General features: G+C 44.3%; 1 protein-coding gene across 1 annotated transcript in view; it reads left to right on the forward strand.

Moving 5' to 3' along the window:
• The window catches only part of znrf1 (zinc and ring finger 1), a 260,933-nt gene that overhangs the window by 185,267 nt on the left and 49,792 nt on the right, over window positions 1–25,874 (forward strand). The window lies entirely within an intron of this gene.

Consider the following 25,874-nt stretch of genomic DNA (forward strand, 5'->3'; position numbering starts at 1 on the left):
TTACACTGCCTAATCATAGAATGATACAGCACAGAAGGAAGCCATTTGGCCATCATGCATGTGCTGGCTCTATGGTACAGCTATCCAACTAGACCTCTCGCTGCTCTTTCCCCACAGCCATGAAAATGTTTTCCCTTCAAGTATATATCCAATTCCATTTTGAAAGTTTCTATTGAATTTACTTCCACCACCCTGCATTCTAGATCACAATGACTCATGTTTAAAATAAAGGTTCCTCATGTTGTGTCCGGTTCTTTTGCCAAGGACCTTAAATCTGTGTCCTCTGTTTACCCACACTTCTGCCACTAGAAACAGGTTTTCCTTTTTTAACTCCTATCAAAACTGTTCATGATTTTGAACACCTCAATCAAATCTCCTCCTCTCTGCTCTAAGGAGAACAACCCTAGTTTTCCAGTCTCGCCACAACTGAAGTCCCCCATCCCTGGTACCATTCTGGTAAATCTCCTCTTCACCCCCTCTAAGGCCTTAACATCCTTCCTAAAGTGTGGTGCCCAGAATTGAACACACTATTCCAGCTAAGGCCTAACCAGTATTTTATAAAGGTTTAGCATAACTTCCTTGCTTTTGTACTCTGCCTCTATTATAAAGCCAACCATATGCTTTTTAACAGCCTTCTCAACTTTTTGTGCCACCTTCAAAGATTGGTGTACATACACAATAGGTCTCTCTTCCTGCCATCCCTTTAAAATTGTACCATCTAGTTCATATTGCCTCTCTTCATCCTTCCTGCCAAAATGTATCAATTTACACTGCTCTGCATTAAATTTCATCGACCATATGTGTACCCATTTAACAAGCCTGGCTATATCCTCTTGAACTCTGTTAGTATACTACTCATTGTTTACCACATTTCTGAGTTTTGTGTCATCTGCACACTTTGAAATGATGCCCTGTATACCCAAGTCCAGATCACCACTAAGAGCAATTGTCCCAATACTGACCCTTGGGCAACACTGCTGTTTACTTCCCTCCAGTCTGAAAAACAACCGTGCACCATTACTTTCTGCTTTCTGTTCCTTAGCCAATTTCATATTCCACTGCCACTGTCCCTTTAATCCCATGAGCTTCAATTTTGCTAACATGTTGATTAAGTGGTACCTGTACTTTGTCAAACGTCTTTTGAAGTCCACATCCACATCATTAACCACACTACGCTTTTTAATCCTCTCCGCTACTTCATCAAAGAACTCAATCAAGCTAGTCAAAACTTGATTTAGCTTTAACAAATCTGTGCTGACTTTCATTTATTAGCCCATACTTTTCCAAATGCCAATTAATTTTGTCCTGTATTATTGGGCTCAAGTTTCGGACTCCCGCTAGAACGGCGCACATTGGAGAGGCCCGCCTAATTTGTAAAATAAAAATTGTGCCGAATACTTACTTCGCGATTCTCTGATAACTGTAGGCCAGTTTCCAGCTTGGCGTGGCATAGCAGGAGCTGCTGGGGGCGGAGCAACAGCCCTGCGCCAAAAACAGTGCCGGCAGCTGCGCGCGTGCGCAGTAGCTCCCGGCCCACCCAACGCGTCCCGTCTCCGGGCAACGGCCCTATCCCAGGCCGAAGGGACGTCGCCTCCATCCCAGGCCGAGTGGCCTGACGCATCTTACCTTGTCAGCGGGGCTCCTCGGCGGGGCCAGCCCGCCCGTCCTCTCGCTGGGGGCGGGCCCCGCCCGAAGAGTCGGCGGCAGCCCGGCATCGGCTGCGTGCATGCGGGCCCTGCCCGAAGCTTCTCGCGCTCGCTCTCTCTCTCTCCTCCACCTTGCCCCCCCACCCCCTCTTCTCCCCGGTGCTGCAGTAGGTGAGTAGAAATATTTTTTTATTTATGGAGTGATTTTTAAAAATTTATTTATTGTTTTGGTTGATTTATTTATCACATTATTGATGGCTCTTTATTTGTAAAAGTGAAGTGTTTAATGTTTGTAAACTCCCCCCCCCCCCCCCCCCATCTCTCGATCCCTACGCCTGATTTCTAAAGTGTAGGCAAGGTTTTTCTGAGCGTACAGAAATCTACACTTACTCCATTCTAAGTTAGTTTGGAGTAAGTTTTCATTGCCTAAACTTGCAAAATAGGTGTAAGTGGCTGGACATGCCCCCCTTTGAAAAAAAATCTGTTCTAAAATGAAATTATTCTAACTCACTAGAACTGGAGCAAACTAAATGCCGAGAATTGCAATTTCTAAGATGCTCCATTCTAAACTAGTTGCTCAAAAAAAATAGGAGCAATTCGGGCTGAAACTTGAGCCCATTTGTCTCTTAAGTCCCCTACAATCGACGTAAGCTGACTGGCCTGTAGTTGCTGGGTTTATCCCCCTCTCTTTTTTTTTAAAAATCGGGTGTTACAATTGCAATCCTCCAGTCCTCTGGCACCATCCCACTATCTAAGGAGAATTGGAAGATAAGTAGCCAGAGTCTCTGCAATTTCAAGCCTTAGTTCCCTTAGTAACCTTGGATGCATCCCATCCAGACCGGGTGACTTTTCTACTTTGAGGGCTGCCAATCTTTTAAGTAGCAACTATTTATCTATTTTTATCCTATCCTATCCAATATCCTATTCTATTCTATCCACTACTGCCTCCTCCTTTACTGCTGCATTGACAGCATGCTCAGTCCTCATTTCGTACCTCAGCCATGCCCTTTGTCTCCACAAGAAAATCTTTTTGGTTCCTAATTGGCCCCACCCTTTTGACTGCCCTTTTACTATTTAGCAACCAAGGAACATAGGAACAGGAGTAGGCCATTTGGCCCCTCGAGGCTGTTCTGCCATTCAGTGAGATCATGGCTGATCAGTGACCTAACTCCATATGTCCGCCGTTGCCCCATATCCCTTAATACCTTTGGTTAACAAAAAATCTATCAATCTCAGATTTGAAATTAACAATTGACCTCGCATCAATTGCCGTTTGCGGAAGAGTGTTTCCTAACTTCATTCCTGAAAGGCCTGACTCTAATTTTTAAACTATGCCCTCTAGTCCTAGACTTCCCAACCAGAGGTAGATATTACGAGAAACTTCGATCAAATCACCCCTTAATGTTCTAAATTCCAGGGAATACAACTCTAGTTTGTGTAATTTCACCTCTTAAATTTAACCCTTGGAGTGTAGCCATCATTCTGGTAAATCTGGTAAATCTATGCTGCACTCCCTCCTAGGCCAATATATCCTTCCTAAGGTGCGGTGCCCATACAGTACTCCAGGTGTGGTCTAACCAGGGCTTTGTATAGCAAATATATAAATTTATATATACTTTTGGGTTCCCTTTCATGTTAGCCGCTAATCTATTCTTATACTCTCTCACTACCCCTCTTATTCCCTTTTATTAGATCTCCTCTGTACTTTCTATATTCAGCTTGGTTCTCTGCTGTATTATGAACCTTATTTGTCATAAGCCTTTTTCTGTCTCATTTTAATCTCTATATCTTTGGTCATCCAGGGAGCTCTAACTTTGGTTGTCCTTTTCCCCTCACGAGAATCTATTCTCTACCTTAACCATCTCCACTTTGAAGCCCTCTCTCTTCTGTTCAGTGAAAAGAAAATACGATGTTTCTGTAATGGAAGCAAAGCTCGGTTATGCCTTGGAGATATTCTGTATCATTTATTTTTTAATAAGATCTCAACCAAGGAAAATATTGTGAATGTAAACTAAACTCAGTTAGCTGTATTCTTAAAGGGCATCCTTTGTACTTGTGGAGCAAAAAGGCAGTATAGAAAATCTGTCAAGATATTCTCGATTATGCTGTTTATATATCTTCAGAAGTCAATAGCTTCATAAATTTGCTCATGTCTTTGAAATCTTAAAGCATGCAGACATGCAGATTCTTGTAAGACACTAGCCCAGATTTTTCTCGTTGGCCAGAGCACCACCAGGTGTGTGACTTCTACCTACCCACTGCATTAGTGGTGACCCAGTCTAGGGGGTCAAGTTTCGGGCCGCGCCTAGAACGGCGCAGCCCCGTGACCCACACCTGATTTCCGTGCTCTAAACCGCGCCGAAAACTTATCGCTACAGTGTGCGCGCATGTGCAGTAGCTCCAGGCGCCCGAAACTGTGTGGGAGGGGCCCGAAGCACGCCGCCTGTAGCCCTGGCTGAATGGGCTCCCTCCTCAAGTTCCTGCTCTGGCTGTGGCTCCGGCTCCCCTCTGTTCGGCTCATGCTCCCTCTGGCTCTCTCACGACCACCCCCTCTCCCCCCCCCAGCTCCTGCTCCGCTGCCATCCGCTCCGGCCCCCCACCCCCTTCAGATCCGGTCTGCTCTCTCTCCCTTCGGCGGGGCCCACTGGCCCGGCATCTTGCTGGGGGTGGGCCCCGCCCGAAGTCTTCGGCCCGGCTTCTTCTCGTTGGCCTGCTCCTCTTCCTCCTTTTCCTCTTTCCTCTCCCCCCCCCCCCCTCGCTGTCAGAAACACATAGACACTGACAGAGACACACACACACTGGGGTGGGGGTGGGGCGTCCCAGCACACTGTTGGAGGGCTCCCGGTGCTGCATCATAGAAACATAGAAACATAGAAAATAGGTGCAGGAGCAGGCCATTCAGCCCTTCTAGCCTGCACCGCCATTCAATGAGTTCATGGCTGAACATGAAACTTCAGTACCCACTTCCTGCTTTCACGCCATACCCCTTGATCCCCCGAGTAGTAAGGACTTCATCTAACTCCCTTTTGAATATATTTAGTGAATTGGCCTCAACTACTTCCTGTGGTAGAGAATTCCACAGGTTCACCACTCTCTGGGTGAAGAAGTTTCTCCTTATCTCGGTCCTAAATGGCTTACCCCTTATCCTTAGACTGTGACCCCTGGTTCTGGACTTCCCCAACATTGGGAACATTCTTCCTGCATCCAACCTGTCCAAACCCGTCAGAATTTTAAACGTTTCTATGAGGTCCCCTCTCACTCTTCTGAACTCCAGTGAATACAAGCCCAGTTGATCCAGTCTTTCTTGATAGGTCAGTCCCACCATCCCGGGAATCAGTCTGGTGAATCTTCGCTGCACTCCCTCAATAGCAAGTATGTCCTTCCTCAAGTTAGGAGACCAAAACTGTACACAATACTCCAGGTGTGGCCTCACCAAGGCCCTGTACAACTGTAGCAACACCTCCCTGCCCCTGTACTCAAATCTCCTCGCTATGAAGGCCAACATGCCATTTGCTTTCTTAACCGCCTGCTGTACCTGCATGCCAACCTTCAATGACTGATGTACCATGACACCCAGGTCTCGTTGCACCTTCCCTTTTCCTAATCTGTCACCATTCAGATAATAGTCTGTCTCTCTGTTTTTACCACCAAAATGGATAACCTCACATTTATCCACATTATACTTCATCTGCCACGCATTTGCCCACTCACCTAACCTATCCAAGTCACTCTGTAGCCTCATAGCATCCTCCTCGCAGCTCACACTGCCACCCAACTTAGTGTCATCCGCAAATTTGGAGATACTACATTTAATCCCCTCGTCTAAATCATTAATGTACAATGTAAACAGCTGGGGCCCCAGCACAGAACCCTGCGGTACCCCACTAGTCACTGCCTGCCATTCCGAAAAGTACCCATTTACTCCTACTCTTTGCTTCCTGTCTGACAACCAGTTCTCAATCCATGTCAGCACACTACCCCCAATCCCATGTGCTTTAACTTTGCACATTAATCTCCTGTGTGGGACCTTGTCGAAAGCCTTCTGAAAGTCCAAATATACCACATCAACTGGTACTCCTTTGTCCACTTTATTGGAAACATCCTCAAAAAATTCCAGAAGATTTGTCAAGCATGATCTCCCTTTCACAAATCCATGCTGACTTGGACCTATCATGTCACCATTTTCCAAATGCGCTGCTATGACATCCTTAATAATTGATTCCATCATTTTACCCACTACTGAGGTCAGGCTGACCGGTCTATAATTCCCTGCTTTCTCTCTCCCTCCTTTTTTAAAAAGTGGGGTTACATTGGCTACCCTCCACTCGATAGGAACTGATCCAGAGTCAATGGAATGTTGGAAAATGACTGTCAATGCATCCGCTATTTCCAAGGCCACCTCCTTAAGTACTCTGGGATGCAGTCCATCAGGCCCTGGGGATTTATCGGCCTTCAATCCCATCAATTTCCCCAACACAATTTCCCGACTAATAAAGATTTCCCTCAGTTCCTCCTCCTTAATAGACCCTCTGACCACTTTTATATCCGGAAGGTTGTTTGTGTCCTCCTTAGTGAATACTGAACCAAAGTACTTGTTCAATTGGTCTGCCATTTCTTTGTTCCCCGTTATGACTTCCCCTGATTCTGACTGCAGGGGACCTACGTTTGTCTTTACTAACCTTTTTCTCTTTACATACCTATAGAAACTTTTGCAATCCGCCTTAATGTTCCCTGCAAGCTTCTTCTCGTACTCCATTTTCCCTGCCCTAATCAAACCCTTTGTCCTCCTCTGCTGAGTTCTAAATTTCTCCCAGTCCCCAGGTTCGCTGCTATTTCTGGCCAATTTGTATGCCATTTCCTTGGCTTTAATACTATCCCTGATTTCCCTAGATAGCCACGGTTGAGCCACCTTCCCTTTTTTATTTTTACGCCAGACAGGAATGTACAATTGTTGTAATTCATCCATGCTGTCTCTAAATGTCTGCCATTGCCCATCCACAGTCAACCCCTTAAGTATCATTAGCCAATCTATCTTAGCCAATTCATGCCTCATACCTTCAAAGTTACCCTTCTTTAAGTTCTGGACCATGGTCTCTGAATTAACTGTTTCATTCTCCATCCTAATGCAGAATTCCACCATATTATGGTCACTCTTCCCCAAGGGGCCTCGCACAATGAGATTGCTAATTAATCCTCTCTCATTACACAACACCCAGTCTAAGATGGCCTCCCCCCTAGTTGGTTCCTCGACATATTGGTCTAGAAAACCATCCCTTATGCATTCCAGGAAATCCTCCTCCACCGTATTGCTTCCAGTTTGGCTAGCCCAATCTATGTGCATATTAAAGTCACCCATTATAACTGCTGCACCTTTATTGCATGCACTCCTAATTTCCTGTTTGATGCCCTCCCCAACATCACTACTACTGTTTGGAGGTCTGTACACAACTCCCACTAACGATTTTTGCCCTTTGGTGTTCTGCAGCTCTACCCATATAGATTCCACATCATCCAAGCTAATGTCTTTCCTAACTATTGCATTAATCTCCTCCTTAACCAGCAATGCTACCCCACCTCCTTTTCCTTTTATTCTATCCTTCCTGAATGTTGAATACCCCTGGATGTTGAGTTCCCAGCCCTGATCATCCTGGAGCCACGTCTCCGTAATCCCAATCACATCATATTTGTTAACATCTATTTGCACAGTTAATTCATCCACCTTATTGCAGATACTCCTTGCATTAAGACACAAAGCCTTCCGGCTTGCTTTTTTAACACCCTTTGTCCTTTTAGAATTTTGCTGTACAGTGGCCCTTTTTGTTCTTTGCCTTGGGTTTCTCTGCCCTCCACTTTTCCTCATCTCCTTTCTGTCTTTTGCTTTTGCCTCATTTTTGTCTCCCTCTGTCTCCCTGTATAGGTTCCCATCCCCCTGCAATATTAGTTTAACTCCTCCCCAACAGCACTAGCAAACACTCCCCCTAGGACATTGGTTCCGGACCTGCCCAGGTGCAGACCGTCCGGTTTGTACTGGTCCCACCTCCCCCAGAACCGGTTCCAATGCCCCAAGAATTTGAATCCCTCCCTGCTGCACCACTGCTCAAGCCATGTATTCATCTGCGCTATCCTGCGATTCCTACTCTGACTAGCACGTGGCACTGGTAGCAATCCCGAGATTACTACTTTTGAGGTCCGACTTTTTAATTTAGCTCCTAGCTCCTTAAATTCTTTTCGTAGGACCTCATCCCTTTTTTTTATACATCGGTGAGTAGAAACTTAATTTTTTATTTATTGATTTTTTTTTACATTTTTAAATTTTTTTTTTAGTTGATTTATTTATCATTTATTATTGATGATGGCTCTTTATTTGTAAAAGTGATGTTTCATGTTTGTAAACTTCCCTTCCCCGCCCCCCCCCTTCCAATCTCTCTTCTTTACGCCTGATTTTCTAAGTGTAGGCAAGATTTTTCTGATCGTACAAAAATCTACACTTACTCCATTCTAAATTAGTTTGGAGTAAATTTTCACTGCCTAAACTTTAAACATGCCTCCTTATTTAAAAAAAAATCTGTTCCAAAATGAAACTGTTCTAACTGACTAGAACTGGAGCAAATTAAATGCTGAGAATTGCAATTTCTAAGATACTCCATTCTAAACCAATTGCTCCAAAAAAAATAAGAGCCACTCAGGCAGAAACTTGACCTAGGTTTCTGGGGTTCAGCCCGATTACAATATTCTGGGCAAGTTCCCAGTATTGCTGTTTATTAACTTACCCATTTGGGGGCAGGAAGTGGTGTACTGTTGCAGGATTTAATCAATGTAAGTTTTGATAGAAAGCAAGAGTGAAGTGTTTCACAATGTCTTAGAAGTCTGTTGCTGGCCCAGATAAGGCAGAGTGAGGCTTTGTTTGGGAATGAATGGGAAAAGGAAGTGCTAAGCACAGTGGAAGGAGGTGGTCAGGGCAATCAGTGACAATTTGACAATCCCGCATATGACCGCTAAATGCTGCAAGAAGTGGAATTAACTTACTAGGCCAGGGAAGGTAAGAGGAGGACGAGGTTATGCTTAAGAGGTCACATGTCGCATCAAGGGAAAGCACAGTGGAAAGAAGCACTTTGTGTGGGTTCTTATTAAAATTATGGTTGCACTAAAATATTGCACGCAAGCATTTTTTTGCAAGGTTTGAAAGTGGCTTTGGTAAGGTGGCAAGAATGGGAAAGTTGCAAGTTAATATGTACAGAGAATTGTCCCTGGTGCTGGCATCTTTGTATTGGAAATGAGGACGATGTGGACAGGACTCTGTATGTGTGTGTGTGTGTATATAGTAGTAGTGAAGAGTAGTTGATATAGTAGTCAAGAGGGGTTTCCTGTATCAGACTGGCATGATGACTTCTTTCAGCCAGCAACCAATTATCTTTCACATCCTCTTGCTACCTCTGCTGATTTTCCTGCAGCCCTCGATCTGTTCCTCTTCCGGGACCCCCGTCATGAGGTCTTTTTGTAAGGCAAAATTGTGGAGCAGACAGCACAACACCACGATCTTTGAGATCCTAGTCTGATTATATGGCAGCATTCCCTCAAACCAATCCAGATACATGAAGCATGCTTTCATAATTCCAGTTGCATCCTCTATGCTCAGCTACTGGGCCCCATTTATAATGGTGCTTAGCTGTTGTTTGTGAAAAACACAGGTATCAACAGCCATGGCTGTAGAGGGTAGTTTTGATGTCCTCAGAATCCACCCAGATACTTGCCTTTTTGGTCAGAGTGCTGCCACAGTGGATTGCATTAAAATTAAGTCATTGTGGCAACTGCCTAGAAAACAAACATCCACTTGCATGATGTGTTGCTACTATTTACAGACAAGCTAGACATTGAGAGAGTAGAATCCTTTTCTGCTGATATAGGTGATGGGCACGATCAGGGAAGAACATATAACCACATGGGTGCATCTGTGACTATCTTTATGCATGTATGCACAACAGATTGACTTATGTTACTGATGTCCTCAGTGGCAACCTAGAAAACCATCAATTCAGTGAATTGCAAATGAATGCTAGGTTAATGGTAAACTTGAATAATAAAGAAGATTGACAGTTATTTATATTGAGGTCCTTTTGCAACATACCATGCTACAGGACTATTACTTTGATATGACACTACTGGATTTTCATGTGTGATTGGTCATTTCTCGAGGTATAATAGAAAGATGGAAATTAAATTGGGTTATTAGAAAATGAAAAGTAGTGTGCTTAAAATGTTTGGGACAATGATTTCTCTAGTATAGATCTATTCTGATTAATAAGATTCTATCTTGATGGCTCAGACCACCTGCCACTATCTCTACACAACAGGACGTCAAAAATGACCACCTAATCTCACTTTTGCTGTTAGAGGGATTAGTTGAGTTGAGCTGATGCTTGCTATGTCCCCTTGGGAGAAAAATGAAATCTGAGTTGAGATGTCCTTGACTACTTATTGTGCACATTCTAGCTTTTGGAACAAGTGCTGAAAATAGGTCATCTTTTGATTGGTAAATGGTGAACTTGACACTCACTCTTTGGAGCAGTAGTTAAAGCAGAATGGAAAGTGAAACACTGAGAAATACAAATTTATTTGTACTTGTCAAAGTTGCAAATTCTTTTCTGGGGAGAGAATGCTTTATTTTAGGCACCCACTATCAATGATAAGTGCTCTTGCACCATCCCTGATGTTGCCAATCTGTTGATTTTATGGGTAGTTATTTACTATGGCCCAGTGCCTGCTAATGGCTAATTAGAAACTGCACCAACATAAATTGGATAGCAAGAATTTAGAAAGTGAATCTGTAAGACAGAGGAAACCAGGCTTAGTAAGTAGTAATCAAGAAGGTCTTCCTGTGCTGAATGGTATCTACTTTAATGCAAGAAGTATAGGGAATAAAGCGGATGAGCTAAGAGCACAGGTAGATACTAGGGAGTATGACATTATAGCCATTGCAGAAACATGGCTGAAAGAGGGGCAGGTTTGGCAGATCAATATTCCTGGTAACAGGATATTTAGATAAGACAGCGAGGGGGGTAAAAAAGGTGGGGGGCATCGCGGTACTGATTAAAGAAACTATTAGTGGTGAGGAGGGATGATATGTTAGAGGGATCATCAAATGAGGCCATATGGGTCGAATTGAAAAATAATAAAGGGACAATCACACTGCTGGGCGTGTATTATAGACCCCCAAACCGTGGGAGGGAGATAGAGGAGCATATATGTAGGCAAATTGCACTGAAATCCAAAATACATAGGGTAGTAATAGTAGGAGATTTTAATTATCCAAATATTGATTGGGACAAATATAGTGTGAAGGGTATAGAGGGTGCGGAAGTCTTCAAATGCATTCAAGAGTCAGTATGTAGCAAGCCCAACACAAGAGGGGGCGGTTTTGGATTTAGTTTTGGGGAATGAAGCTGGACAGGTTAAAGGGGTATTAGTGGGAGAGCACTTGGGTGCCAGTGACCATAATTCAGTCAGATTCAAGATAGTTATGGATAAGGACAAGGATAGGCCTGGAATAAAAGACCAAAATTGGGGGAAAGCTAATTTTGCCAAGTTAAGGAGTGATTGGCCACAGTCACTGGAAACAGCTATTTGTGGGTAAATCAGTGTCAGAACAGTGGAAGACATTCAAGGAGGAGATCTGGAAGGCTCTGGCCAAACATGTGCCCTTAAAGAAAAAGGGTGGGAATAATAATTCTCGAGCCTCCTGGATATCTAGGGACTTATAGGGGAGAAGAAAGAAAAAAAAGGGAAGCTTATGTCATATACCAATGGCAAAATACTATAGAATCTTTAGAGGAATATAGAAAGATAAGAGGCAAGATTAAAAAGGATATTAGGAATGCTAAGAGAGAGCATGAAAAATTCTTGGCTAGTAAAATTAAGGAAAACCTTAAGTTGTTCTATAAATATATTAAGAGTGAGAGGGTAACTAAAGAAAGGGTAGGGCATATTCGAGACCATGAGGGTAATCTTTGTGTGGAGGCGGAAGATGGTGGTATGGTTCTTAATGAATACTTTGCATCTGTTTTCACAATGGAAAGGGGCAATGTGGATACTGCTATCGAGGAAGAGTGTGATATTCTAGATTGAAATAAATATAATGAGAGATGAGGTATTAAGGGGTTTAGCAGCTTTGAAAGTACACAAGTCCCCAGGCCCAGATGAAATGCATCCCAGGCTGTTGAGCGAAGTAAAAGAGGAAATAGCAGTCCTCTGGATTTGGGCATGGAGGACTGCTAGAGGACTGCTAATGTAGTACCCTTGTTTAAAAAGGGAGAAAGAGATAGGCCGAGTAATTACAGGCCTGTCAGCCTAACCTCAGTGGTGGGAAAATTATTGGAAAAAATGCTGAAAGACAGGATGAATCTACATTTGGAAAGGCAAGAATTAATTAGGGAGAGTCAGCACAGATTTGTTAAGGGAAGATTGTGTTTGATTGACCCGCTTGGTTACCTTATCAAAAAATTCAATGAGGATAGTGCGTACGATATAGTGTATATGGACTTTAGCAAAGCTTTTGATAAGGTCCCACATGGTAGACTGGTCATGAAGGTTAAAGCGCATGGGATACAGGGCAAAGTGGCAAGTTGGATCCAAAATTGGCTTAGAGGTAGGAAGCAAAGGGTAATGATTGATGTTTTTGTGAATGGAAGGATGTTTCCAGTAGGGTTCCGCAGGGCTCAGTACTGGATCTCTTGCTTTTTGTAGTATATATATCTCAACGATTTAGATTTGAATATAGGGAATATGATTAAGAAGTTTGCAGATGGCACTAAAATTGGCTGTGTGATAATGAAGAGGAAAGTCATGGGCTGCAGGAGGATGTCAGTCTACTGGTCAGGTGGGCAGAGCAGTGGCAAATGGAATTTAATTCAGAGAAGTGTGAGGTAATGCACTTTGGGAGGGTTAATAAGGAAAAGGTATACACATTAACCGGTAGGCCACTTAATAGTGTAGATGAACAAAGGGACCGTGGCGTGCTTGTCCACAGATCCCTGAAAGTAGCAGCTAGGTGGTTAAGAAGGCATACGGAATACTTGCCTTAAGAGCAGTGAGGTTATGCTTAAATTGTATAATACTTTGGTTAGGCCATAGCTGGAGTACTGCGTGCATTTCTGGTCACTATTGTAGGAAGGATGTGATTGCACTAGAGAGGGTGCAGAGGAGATTTACTAGGATGCTGTCTGGAATTAAGAATCTTAGTTAGGAGGACAGATTGGATAGGCTGGGTTTGTTCTCCTTGGAACAGAGGAGGTTGAGAGGAGACCTCATTGAGGTGTACAAAATATTGAGGAGCCTGGACATAGTGGATAGTAAGGGCCTATTTCCATTGGTGGAGGGGTCTATTACAAGGGGGCATAGTTTTAAGGTGGTTGGTGGAAGGTTTAGAGCGAATTTGAGCGGGGGGGGGCTTCTTTACGCAGAGGGTTGTGAGGATCTAGAACTCGCTGCCTGGAAGGATGATGGATTCAGAAACCCTCAGCACATTTAAGAGATGGTTGGATGGGCACTTAAAGTGCCCTAACCTGCAGGGTTACGGACTTAGAGCTGGTAATTGGGATTAGACTGGATAACCTCTTGTTGGCCAGTGCAGATATGATAAATACTGCAGGGAATTGAATACGGCCAGGGTGATCTCCTGGACTAGTTTTGATCGCCTGGATGGGTCGGAGAGGAATTTTCCCAGATTTTGTTCTCCAAATTGGCCTGGGTCTTTATCTGGTTTTTGCCTCTCCCAGGAGATCACATGGCTCCAGTTGGGGTGGAGTGTAGAATGTTTCAGTGCAAGGGGTGTCGCAGTTGTGTGGGGCGGACTGGCTGGGCTAGGTGCTCTTTGCCTTTCTGCCATTGTTCATTGGTTTATATGCAACCTTCAGGGCTGTTGACTGAGGGTCATTGGGCCTAGGGCGGTTCTTTGTTGGCCAGCGCGGACACAATGGGCCGAAATTACCACTTCCTGCGGTGTAAATTTCTATGTTTCTAGTCCTGATCCAAACATGGACAAAAGAACTGAATTCCAGAGGTGAGGTGAGAGTAACTTCCCTTAACATCAAGGCAGCATTTGACCGAGTGTGGCATCAAGAAGCCTGAGTAAAACTGAATTCAGGGGAAAACTCTCCACTGACTGGAGTCATACCTAGCACAAAGGAAGATAATTTTGGTGGTTGGAAGTCAATAATCTCAGCCCCAGGACATTGCTGCAGGAGTTCATCAGGGCAGTGCCCTCGGCCCAATGACCTTCCCTCCATCATAAGGTCAGATGTGGGGATGTTCGCTGATGATTGCACAGTTTTAAGTTCCATTTGCAACTCCCCAGATAATGAAGCAGTTCATGCCCGCAAGCAGCAAGACCTGGATGACATTCAGGTTTGGGCTGATGTGTGGCACAAATATTATTGACACTTAAGTGCTAGGCAATGACTATCTCCAACAAGAGAGAGTCTAACCACCTCCCAATGGCATTCAACGGCATTACCATCACCAAATCCCCCACCATCAATATTCTGGGGGGTCAGCATTGACCAGAAACTTAACTGGACCAGCCACATAAATACTGTGGCAACAAGAGCGGGTCAGAGGCTGGGTATTCTGTGACTAGTGTCTCACCACCTGACTTCCCAAAGCCTTTCCACCATCTACAAGGCACAAGTCAGGAGTGTGATGGAATACTCTCCACTTGTCTGGATGAGTGCAGCTCCAACAATACTCAAGAAGCTTGACACCATCCAGGACAAAGCAGTCTACTTGATTGGCACCCCATCCACCACCTTAAACATTTTCTCCCTCCACCACCAATGTACTGTGGCTGCAGTGTGTACCATGTACAAGATGCATTGCAGCAATTCACCAAGGCTTCTTCGGCAGCACCTCCCAAACCCGTGACCTCTACCACTTGGAAAAACAAGGGCAACAGGCGCATGGGAACACCACCACCTCCATATTCCTCTCCAAGTCAACGCCATCCTGACTTGGCAGTATATTGTCATTCCTTCATGGTCGCTGGGTCAAAATCCTGGAACTCCCTCCCTAACTGCACTGTGGAAGTACCTTCAGCACACGGACTGCAGTGGTTCAAGAAGGCGGCTCACCACCATCTTCTTAAGGATTATTAGGGACGAACACTAAATGCTGGTGTTGCCTGCGACACCCACATCCCATGAACGAGTTTAAAAAAAAAACTTGGGGTCCTCAAAGTAGGTAGAAAGAGAAGACTTCCGTTGGTTTGGCCAGGATTCAAACTTGTGTGTCCTGGATGAAAAGGGCACTGTGCTGGTCCATTGCATGAAATCCTGTGTGTGTGTGTGTATGAAGTACTATTAATTCCTTAAAATATATCCACAGGATCTTTGAGCTTATTTGATGCCATGTTTCTTGCCACATAGATCAGATTTGTGTTTAGTATCTGTTCATCCCTGCTGCTTGTTTTTTTTATGTCAAGTAGAATTAAATGAATACTTTACAGATTAAATTAGATTTAATTGTGCATTTATTATATAAAACATGTATAACCAAAAGGATTTGAATATTAAGACATTTTTCACCTAGCAATTTCAAACTAGCTTTTTTCTGCTACTGTACTTGTCAGTTCTAGAATGCAAAGGGCCTTTAGCTCACTTTAATGTGAACAATTTCAACCTATAATCGATTTGAATCACTGTCTTTTGATTTCCCTTTTGTAATCTTTCTGGGCTTTTTGAAGAATTTCTGAATTCGTGTTGGTTGGCAATTGATGGGAATGCTAGTATCTTCAGGGAATATTTTCTTAACAGAAAGAGACTAGCATCTGTGGAGGAGCATAGGTGTACATTTTCACATCAATAAACACTAATGTACAGGTACATAAAGTAATTAAAAAGGCTAATGGAATGTTGGTCTTTATCTCAAGGTGGTTGGAATATGTGAGGAAGTGATGTTTCAGTTGTACAGAGTCTTGGTGAAACCCCATCTAGAGTATTGTGTTTCGTTTTGGGCACCATACCTCAGGAAAGATATATTGGCTTTTGAAGGGTTACAGTGCAGATTCACCAGAATGATACCAGGGCTTGACGGGTTGAAGCATGAGGACAGGTTGTATAAACTGACAGGTGTCTGCTGTGGCTCAGTGGTGGCACTCTCTCCTCTAACTCAAAAGATTGTGGGGTCAAGTTTCGGCCTGAGTTGCTCCTATTCTTTTGGAGCAACTAGTTTAGAATGGAGTATATTAGAAATTGCAATTCGCGGCATTTAGTTTGCTCCAGTTCTAGTCAGTTAGAACAGTTTCATTTTAGAACAGAAAAACCTTGACTACACTTTAGAAACTGAATAAAATATTATAAATATAGCGAATAAAATATTATAAATATAGCAAATAAAAAATATTGAATATTCCTACCTGTGTGAAGCAGCAGCAGCAGCCTTCGAGCTGCGGTGCTTCAGGCAGGCCTTCCATGTAGGAGACGGGCGGCGTCAGTGGCTGGACAGCAGCCAAAGAGACATGAAGCAGCCTTCCAGCTGCGGAGGAGGCTGAGGCCATTCGGCCAGGGGACAGGAGAGGGACACGGTTGGGGCCACATACACAGGCAATGCAGCAGCCTCCACAGCTGTGAATTTATTTTTATAGGCTGCAGGCCAGGAGACAGGGTAGGTGTAAAGCACCGGGAGGGAGAGCCAGCCAGCTAGTTTAAAAGTTAAATTTGTAATTCAAGTATGGATGCTGCATTGTTAGTGCAATGATTCGCCAGCAATTCACTGCATAGGAGAGAATTGATTGGAGCTCACCGCACCAGGAACGTCATAGCCCGTAGGCTGATGGGCAGGAGACCTTGCCCACATCGGCAATATCGAGCCAGATGCTCGTACCTGGACATGAGCGAGGCTGATTGTGTCAAAAGGCTGCATTTCCGTAGAGAAGTTGTCATTGAGATCTGTGATATGCTGAGAGCAGATTTGCAGCCCAGAAGCAGAACGCCAACTGCCTTGTCTGTTGAAGTGAAGATAACAGCTGCACTTGCCTTCTATGCCTCGGGATCGTTTCAGGCTACAACTGGAGATGTGTGCGCCATCTCTCAACGTGCAATACATGCCTGCATTTACCAGGTCACGGCTGCACTCTGTGCGCGGAGGAATGACTTCATCAAGTTCCCAATGACCGCACAAGCGATCCATGACAGGGCTGTGGGCTTCTTCAGGATTGCTGGCTTCCCAAAGATACAGGGCTGCATTGATTGTACCCACATTGCCTTGCGAACACCTATGGAGGATTCCGAGCAGTACAGGAATAGAAATGGTTTCCACTCTATCAATGTGCAGCTCGTGTGTGACGACAATTAGCGCATCATGTCAGTCGATGCGAGATATCCTGGCAGTACCCATGATGCGTTCATCCTACGCGACAGCGTTATATCTGACATGTTTGAGCAGCAGCCAGAAGGGCACATTTGGCTACTGGGAGACAAAGGGTATGGCCTGACCAGCTGGCTCATGACGCCCATACACGTGACACGGACGGAGGCTGACCGTCAATAATACAAGGCGTACATTGTGACGTGCAGCATCATAGAGAGGACCATTGGCATCTTGAAACAGCGTTTCCGATGCCTGAACCATTCCGGAGGCCACCTGCAATACTCTCCTCAGATTGTCAGTCACTTCACTGTTGTGTGCTGCATAACTTAGCCATCATGAGGCAGCAGGAGCTGGTAGTGGAACCAGAAGACCCACATGAGGGGCAAGTGCTTGATAGTAATTTGAAAGAGCAGGATGAGGATGATGACGACTATCAGGAAAGCATGCACATGCCTGATGCCGGAGCACGAGGTCAGAAGAGGGCAATCCATCATGCTCCTTTAACGATTGCTCGAGCCCTGCACCAGCAGCTCATCCGTGAACGCTTCAATTACTGATTCCCGAGGGCTCTGTGACAACTGTTGCGCATGGACATGTTTATTTTTTGGAGTTGTTCCTATGTTGTGTTGTGTTAATGGAACATGATTCAGTTTTAATGAAAAAATATTTTATTGAAAAGTTACCGTCACTGTAAGAAAATATTTGCTGAATCAAACTTTACTTTAATATGACTCTTGACTATCACTTAAAAACTTTAAGATCACTTATAAACTTGTAAAATTACAAAAGTTACAAAACAATTTCAATGTGAAAAATGCTACTATAGCTACATCAAGAACAAGAACAAAAGCAGCAAACAAAGACTGCAACCATCTCTCATCCACATCTCAGTGAATGTTCACTTCTTCATGAGGGTGTCTTTTAATTGGCGGGGCTGTGTGTCCTTATTGCAGCAGCTATCTCCATGAGTGCCTGTGCCATCACTTGCATGCCTTCCTTGACGGCCTGTGCCATCGATTGCACTCCCTCGGACATTCCCTCCCTAAGTTCCCGTGTCATTACTGCTATTTCTCCTGTCAGTACCGTCACCTCTTCACCCACTGCACTGATGCTACCGATGAGTGATCGGGTAAGCTCATTGGTCTCCATACTCAATGCCACAACCTGAGCCGCATCTGTTGCACGCTGCATCTCAGGAGAGCGTGTCTCCAATCTCCTTCTCCTCTGCCTGGGTCTGCCTTGTGGCACCACGACACTGGGAGGCAGGGGCTGGTACGGTGGGACGCTCTGTGTTCCAGATGGCAGCACTAGAGTGGGAGGCGCGGGCTGGGATGGTGGGTGAATGGGTGTAAACTACTGGATTACACCAGCAGCACCACTGGGACCCGCAACATTGGAATCAAAACCATGGAAGGTGGAACCAGAACCTATGCTAGGGGTTGAAACTGTGATGCTCCTTAATGTGGGCTCAAACATTAATTTGGAAGGTCTCCCCTGTAGACATTTCAGTCATCACTGCCAGCATCCAGTCTGGATCATCCGCATCTGGTTCTTGTTCTGGATCTTCAGGGTTGGCATCATCATCATCATGTTCTGCAAAATATATCAGAACAGTCAAATGTTTAACAGCAAAGGAGGGTGTAGGATGGGTGGCATGAGTACTCTCTCACACATAGCAGGCCAGGCAGCAGGTTGATTTGAAGGGGCACGATGCATTTTCAGGACTTGCTCTCTTCCTCTCGTGCGGGCCCAGCTTGTGCTGTGCTGATTGCTTTTCTCCATGTACGACTCATCATAGCAGCTACCCTCTGTTCCAAGGGTGTCAGTAGATGCAGATTGGGCATGCCTCCTCCTGTCCGAGTTGCTTCCCTTTTGTTGTGGGCCAATTTCTTCTGCAAAGAGTAAAATGTAACTTTTTACAGAGTGTGTCTTTCTTCAGGGTGGGACATAGAGAGTCACATGACAATTAAGATTACATTAAAAAATGAAAATATTACTTACATTAACTACTTGACTAAGGTCATGCCATTTCTCTTTACGCTGGCTTCCAGATCTCATGGTATGCACCACTGCGCAGTAATCTTCTGCAACTTGGTTCCAGCGTTTCATTTCTTTAGGTGGCACTTTTATGTGACCTCTGTTGCTGGTATCCAGCTCCTGCCACCACTGCTCAATGACGTTTACTAATCTCCACTGCCTCATGCAAGAAATTCTTTGTTCTTGGTGGACATTGTTCCATTGCTGTATTTAATTGACGCTTTTATTTTTCAAAGCACCCAGTCCTTATTTTGCATGGACCTATACAGCACTTGTTCTGGAAGTTTAGCAGCCAAAAGCAGCACTCACTGATTTCAGCAGGTGATTTCTTCAACAGTGCTGCTAAAAGCAATCCTTCAGGCACAAAAAATCACCAAGATTCAATCCCAAGCCTTTCCAGAGGTCCACGAAACAAATCAGCACTTTTCTTCAAGTTCCTTTTAAAAATGGCCGAGTGCCAATGTTTGTGACGACCTCTGCGCGCGCAGGGCTGCCGGCACGACGTCCTCAGATCTAAGTTAGCCCCCCCCCCCCCTGCACTTCCAGAATCAGCTCAACGCTGTGGCTCCGCCCCCCGCTGATCTCTGCGCGCCGCGCTGAGCTCCGAGGGACCTGCAGGGAGGCCGAGATTTCCTAGGTACGTTTTTGTTGTGCTTTTGGGCGCAAAAAACGGGCTTCGATGTCGGCCGAAACTTGACCCCTGAGAGTTCAAGCCCCATTCCCGAGACTTGAGAACCAAACCTAAGCTGACACTCTACTACTGAGGGAACGCTGCACTGTCGGAAGATCAGCCTTTTGGATGAAATGTTAAGCTGTGTTCCCGTCTGCTCTTTCAAGTGGAAGCAAAAGATCCCTTGTACTATTTCAAAGAGCAGGAGAGTTCTATCCAGTGTCCTGGCCAATATTTATCCCTCAATCAACATCACTAAAACAGATTATCTGGTCATTATCTCATTGCTGTTTTGTGGAAGCTTGCTTTGCGCAAAATCTCCTGCAACATTTCCTACATTACAACAGTGACTACACTTCAAAAGTACTTCATTGGGTGCAAAGCACTTTGAAACATCCTAGGGTCGTGAAAGGCACTATATAAATGCAATTCTTTTCTCTCATAAACTCTTTGTATTCCCATGAATTTAGAACATTGAGGGGTGATCTAATCAAGATGTTTAATATGATATAGGGTAGATACGGAGAAATTTCCCTCTGGTGAGAAATCCAGAACAAAGGGGCATAACCTTTAAACTAGAGCTAAGCCAATTCAGAGTAAAATCAGGAAGTACTGTTTCTCACAACATACAGTAGAAATCTGGAACTCTCCCCAAACAGCTGTGGATACTGAGTCAATTGAAATGTTTACGGCTGAGATCGATAGAATTTTGTTAGCTAAAGGCATCGAGGGATATTGAGCAACTACAAGAAAATGGAATTGAGGTATAGACCAGCCATGATCTAATTGAATGGCGGAACATGCTCGAGGGGCTAAATGACCTACTCTTGTTCCTATGTTCATATGAAACAGATCAGGTCCAAATCTCAGACTGCAATCAGCAGTAATGAATCTGTTAATGGTAGGTATCATGCTGTTGATTTGGACCATTTGAATAGGTAATGGGATGGAATACTCAAGCATTTTGTGTCACAAGCTTAATTATTTAAATCTTGCCAAAATGCTCCCAGCTTTCCCTTGTCCGATTTTGCGAAGCCTGCAACGACATTCTTATAATGATCCTGTCAATTATTTTTTTTGTGTGTGTGTGTATCTGTTTTAGTCTGCAGTCTAAATGGATCACAGCCATGGTTTAAACTGTTGTCAAGTATATAGATATTTGTTCAGAAAAGCAGTGGTCATCAACTTACTGCTTTACAAATATTATATATATTTTTTTTAATTTCAGTTTCAGAATCTATCATCTGCATCTGTGAATGTGTATTAGCTTCCAATGGTCAGAATTTGTCCAATATCCTAAAAATGCTCACCTTCACTCAACTGATAACTGTTTTAAAATGGCAGAATAGTTTTGTTAACACTTTCTGGTGCAAAGGTAGCTGGAACACAGTTGAGTCACTAGATTTGGAAAGGCAGAAACTCTTCAAAAGAGCATGGTCATCTTGCATATTGTATTCAAGTTGCACAGTAGTGTGTGCAATGATATCATAACAGTAATGGCACCTGCTCCTAGAATTTAAACTTCACCGTTCTCCTTGTAGCTTCCTGCACCCCCAGCCATGTGCCACCTGCACGCAAGAGGGTCAGGTGAGCAGCCTTCAGTGCGGCTCATCACCAGCTTTGAAGAGATACACAGTAGCTGTCCAGTAGAGACTATTTCCCCCCTCCACTCTGCAGGAAAACAACCAGGCAGGGTGCGCATGTCATCAGGAACTCCATTGAGTGAAGGATGGAAGCTGCATTTCTCTACCCTGTGCTGCAGTGCCACAATGCAGCAATGATTTAATTTCTGCTTCTCACCAATTTTCTCCCTTCCCCCTTATGAAAACGTTGGGGGTGATTTTTAACTCCAGCTCAAAACGGAGCACTACCCAATCAAAGTCTGTGTCGTGAGGTCTGAACCATTTGGTTGGCGAGCTTCAGGCACCAAGCCAGCACCCCACTGCAGCTTGGCATTTGTGACAGGGTGGGAAGTTAACTGGCTCCCACGCTGAGCTAGCTGATCATGGGGAGGGTATAAGGGACGCATTCCCAGAGTGGATCGAACGTGGACCAGCCCGGCCACCACTATTTCTTTGGAGCCTGCAGGAACACTTCTGCCCACCAAAATTCTCTCAAATATTTTTTTCTGTTTCATGAATCCATTTCCCATTCAATCCTGTCACTCAACCTTCCCTCCTACCCTTCGTGCTCACTGATATTGTTAATCGTTCTCTTTCCTCAGGCAACATCCCACTTCCTGTCAAAACCGCCATCGTTGCCCCCTCAAAATAGAATAATTCAATCTAGAGTGGATTGAAAACCCACTCCTGATCCATCCATTCCCTGCAACTACAGCCCCATCCCAAAGCTAAGGTGAGTGACCTTGTCATCACCTCTCAGTTCCATGCCTGTTTGAATGTCCCCAGTGCAACTTCTACCCTTCTCATAACACTGACTCTAATCAAAGTTATGAATGACATCCTCTGACTCCGACTACGGTGTATCATTCCTCCTCGATTCCCCAATGTCTCTGCAGTATTTGATGTGGTTGACCATGCCATCCTCCTCCATTGCCCAGTTCCAATGGACTGCCTTCACATGGTTGCACACCTGTCTATCTAAACACAACCAGTGCATCTATGCTAAGCTTCTCTAAAGGGTTATGGGGAGCAGGCAGGGAAGTGGAATTGAGTCCATGATCAGATCAGTCATGATCTTATTGAATGGCAATGCAGGCTCAATGGGCCAAATGGCCTAATCCTGCTATTTCTTATGTTCTTTTTGTTCTACAGCCCTTCTGCTGCTGAAATCCTTTCTCCACTCTAGATTAAATTATTCTAATCTGGCCTTTTGTGCATCCTCCTTCCCTAAACACCCTGACCTCTCCACTTTTCTTTCTGCCACAAAATAAATCCTTAAAACTGATGTTTTTGGCCAAGTTTTCAGTCATCCCACTTAACTCTCTTCCTCTACGACTTAATGTGGGTTCCCTTATTTACATTAAAGGCAAGTTGTTGTGTTTGTTGTTGTAGCTTAGTTAGAATAGAATGGTTACAGCACGGAAGGCGGCCATTCGGCCTGTTGAGTCCGTGCTGACTCTAAGCTGGTCCCACTCCCACACCCTTTCCCCATAGCCCTGCACATTATTTTCTTTCAGATACTATCCAGCTCCCTTTTTGAAAGATAAAATTGAGTCTGTCTCCACCACCCTTTCAGGCAGTACATTCCAGATCCCAACCACTGGCTGTGTAACAAAAAGTTTTTTCTTGCATCGCCTTTGTTTTTTTTGCCAATCACATTAAATCTCTTCCTCTGGTTCTCGACCCTTCTGCCAATGGGAGCAGTTTCTCTCTTATCTGCTCTGTCCAGACCCCACATGATTTTGAACAGCTCTATCAAATCTCCTCGCAATCTTCTCTGCTCTAAGGAGAGCAACCCCAGCTTCTCCAGTCCATCCACGTAACAGAAGTCCCTCATTCCTGGAATCATTTTTGTAAATCTTTTCTGTACCTTCTCTAAGGCCTAAAGTGCGGTGCCCAGAATTGGACACAGAACTCCAGTTGGGGCCGAATCAGTGTTTTATACAGGTTAATCAAAATTTCCACACTTTTGTACTCCTGTACTGGGTCATTGAATATATTTAAGGCGGAGATAGACGGATATTGCGATAAGGGAGTAAAGAGTTATGGGAAGCGGGCCGGGAAGTGGAGCTGAGTCCATGATCGGATCAGCCCTGATCTTATTGAATGGTGGAGCAGGCCTGAGGGGCCAAATGGCCTACTCTTACTCCTATTATGTTCTTATGTACCTCTATTCATGAAGCCCAGGATCCTGTAAGCCTGGATGAGTGCAGCTCCAAAAACACCCAAGAAGCTCGACACTGTCCAGAACAAAGCAGCCTGCTTGTTTGCCACTCCCTCCATCACCATTGCACTGTGGCTCCAATGTGTCCCATCTATACGATACACTGCAGCAATTCACCAAGGCTTCAACAGCATCTCTGAAACCCGCGACCTAAAAGGTTACTAAGCAAGATCAAAGTTTACGGGGTTGGGGGTAATATATTAGCATGGATAGAGGATTGGCGAACAGAAAAGAGAGTCGGGATAAATGGTTCATTCTCTGGTTGGCAATCTGTAACTATTGGGGTGCTGCAAGAATCAGTGCTGGGACCCCAACTATTTACAATCTATATTAACGACTTGGAAGATGAGACTGAGTATAACGTAGCCAAGTTTGCTAATGACACAAAGATGGGAGGAAAAGCAATGTGTGAGGAGGGGACACAATCTGCAGAAGGACATAGACAGGCTAAATGAGTGAGCAAAAATTTGGCAGATGAAGTATAATATTGGAAAGTGTGAGGTCATGCACTTCGTAAGAAAAAAATCAAAGAGCAAGTTATTATTTAAATGGAGAAAGATTGCAAAGTGCCGCAGTACAGCGGGACCTGGGGGTACTTGTGCATGAAACACAAAAGGATAGTATGCATGTACAGCAAGTGATCAGGAAGGTCAATGGTATCTTGGCCTTTATTGCAAAGGGGATGGAGTATAAAAGCAGAGAACAGGGTATTGGTGAGGCCACACCTGGAATACCACGTGCAGTTTTGGTTTCCATATTTACAAAAGGATATACTTGCTTTGGAGGCAAGTTCAGAGAAGGTTTACTAGGTTGATTCCAGGGATGAGGGGGTTGACTTATGAGGAAATGTTGAGTAGGTTGGGCCTCTACTCATTGGAATTCAGAAGAATGAGAGCTGATCTTATCGAAACGTATAAGATTATGAGGAGGCTTGACAAGGTGGATGCAGAGAGGATGTTTCCACTCTTGGGGGAGACTAGAACTAGAGGGCACGATCTTAGAATAAAGGGCCGGCCATTTAAAACCGAGATGAGGAGAAATTTCTTCCAAGGGTCGTAAATCTGTGGAATTCGCTGCCTCAGAGAGCTGTGGAAACTGGGACATTGAATAAATTTAAGACAGAAATAGGCATTGTCTTAAATGATAAGGGGATAAGGGGTTATGGGAAGTGGAGCTGAGTCCATGATCAGATCAGCCATGATCTTATTGAATGACGGAGCAGGCTCGAGGAGCCGTATGGCCTACTCCTGTTCCTATTTCTTTTGTCCTTCTAGGCAGTAGAACATGGTTAGCAGGCGCATGGGAACACCACCTCTTTAAATTTCCCTCCAAGTCACACACCATCCTGACTTGGAAATATATCGTCGCTGGGTCAAAATTTTGGAGCTCCCTCCCTAACAGCACTGTGGGAAAACCTTCACCACACAGACTGCAGCGGTTCAAGAAGGTGGCTAAACATGCTCTTCTCAAGGGCAGTTAGGAACAGACAATAAATGCTAGCAATGCCCACATCCCACAAACAAATTTTTTTAAAAACTCAGTCGAATGCCTTTTGGAAATCCATGTACACAACGTCAACCTCATTATCCTCATCAACCCTCTCTGTTGCCTCATCAAAAAACTCGACCAAGCAGTTTAAACCCGATTTGCCTTTTAACAAATCCGTGCTGGCTTTCCTTAATTAATTCACACCTGTTCAAGTGACTGCTAATTTTGTCTCTGATTACTGTTTCCAAAAGCTTCCCCACGACTGAGGTTAAACTGACTGGCCTGTAGTTGCTGGGTTTATCTTTACACCATTTTTTGAACAATGGTGTAACATTTGCAATTCTCCAGCCCTCTGGCACCATCCACGTATCCATGGGGAATTGGAATATTATGGCCAGTACCTCAGTGATTTCCATCCTTAAGTTCATCAACAACCGAGGATGCATCCCATCCGATCCTGGTGATTTATCTACTTTAAGTACAGCCAGGCTTTCTAATACCTCTATCAATTTTTATCTTATCAAGTATCTCCACCAGCTCCTCCTTCACAGTCTATGGCAGCATCATCTTCCTTGGTGAAGGTAGATGCAAAGTACTTGTTTAGTACCTCAGCCATACCTTCTGCCTCCATGCATAGGTCTCCTTTTTGGTCCCTAATCGGTCCCACCCCGCCTCTTACGATCCTTTTACTGCTTATATGCCAAAAGAAGACTTTTGGATTACCTTTCATGTTGACTGCCGTTCTAGTCTCATACCCTCTTCTTTGCCCCTCTTATTTTGTGTGGATATAATGTGTGCCATATAATCCTTATTGTACACTAGTTTCATCT

This window comes from Pristiophorus japonicus, chromosome 13 (assembly GCF_044704955.1).
Source record: "Pristiophorus japonicus isolate sPriJap1 chromosome 13, sPriJap1.hap1, whole genome shotgun sequence".
NCBI lineage: Eukaryota > Metazoa > Chordata > Chondrichthyes > Pristiophoridae > Pristiophorus > Pristiophorus japonicus.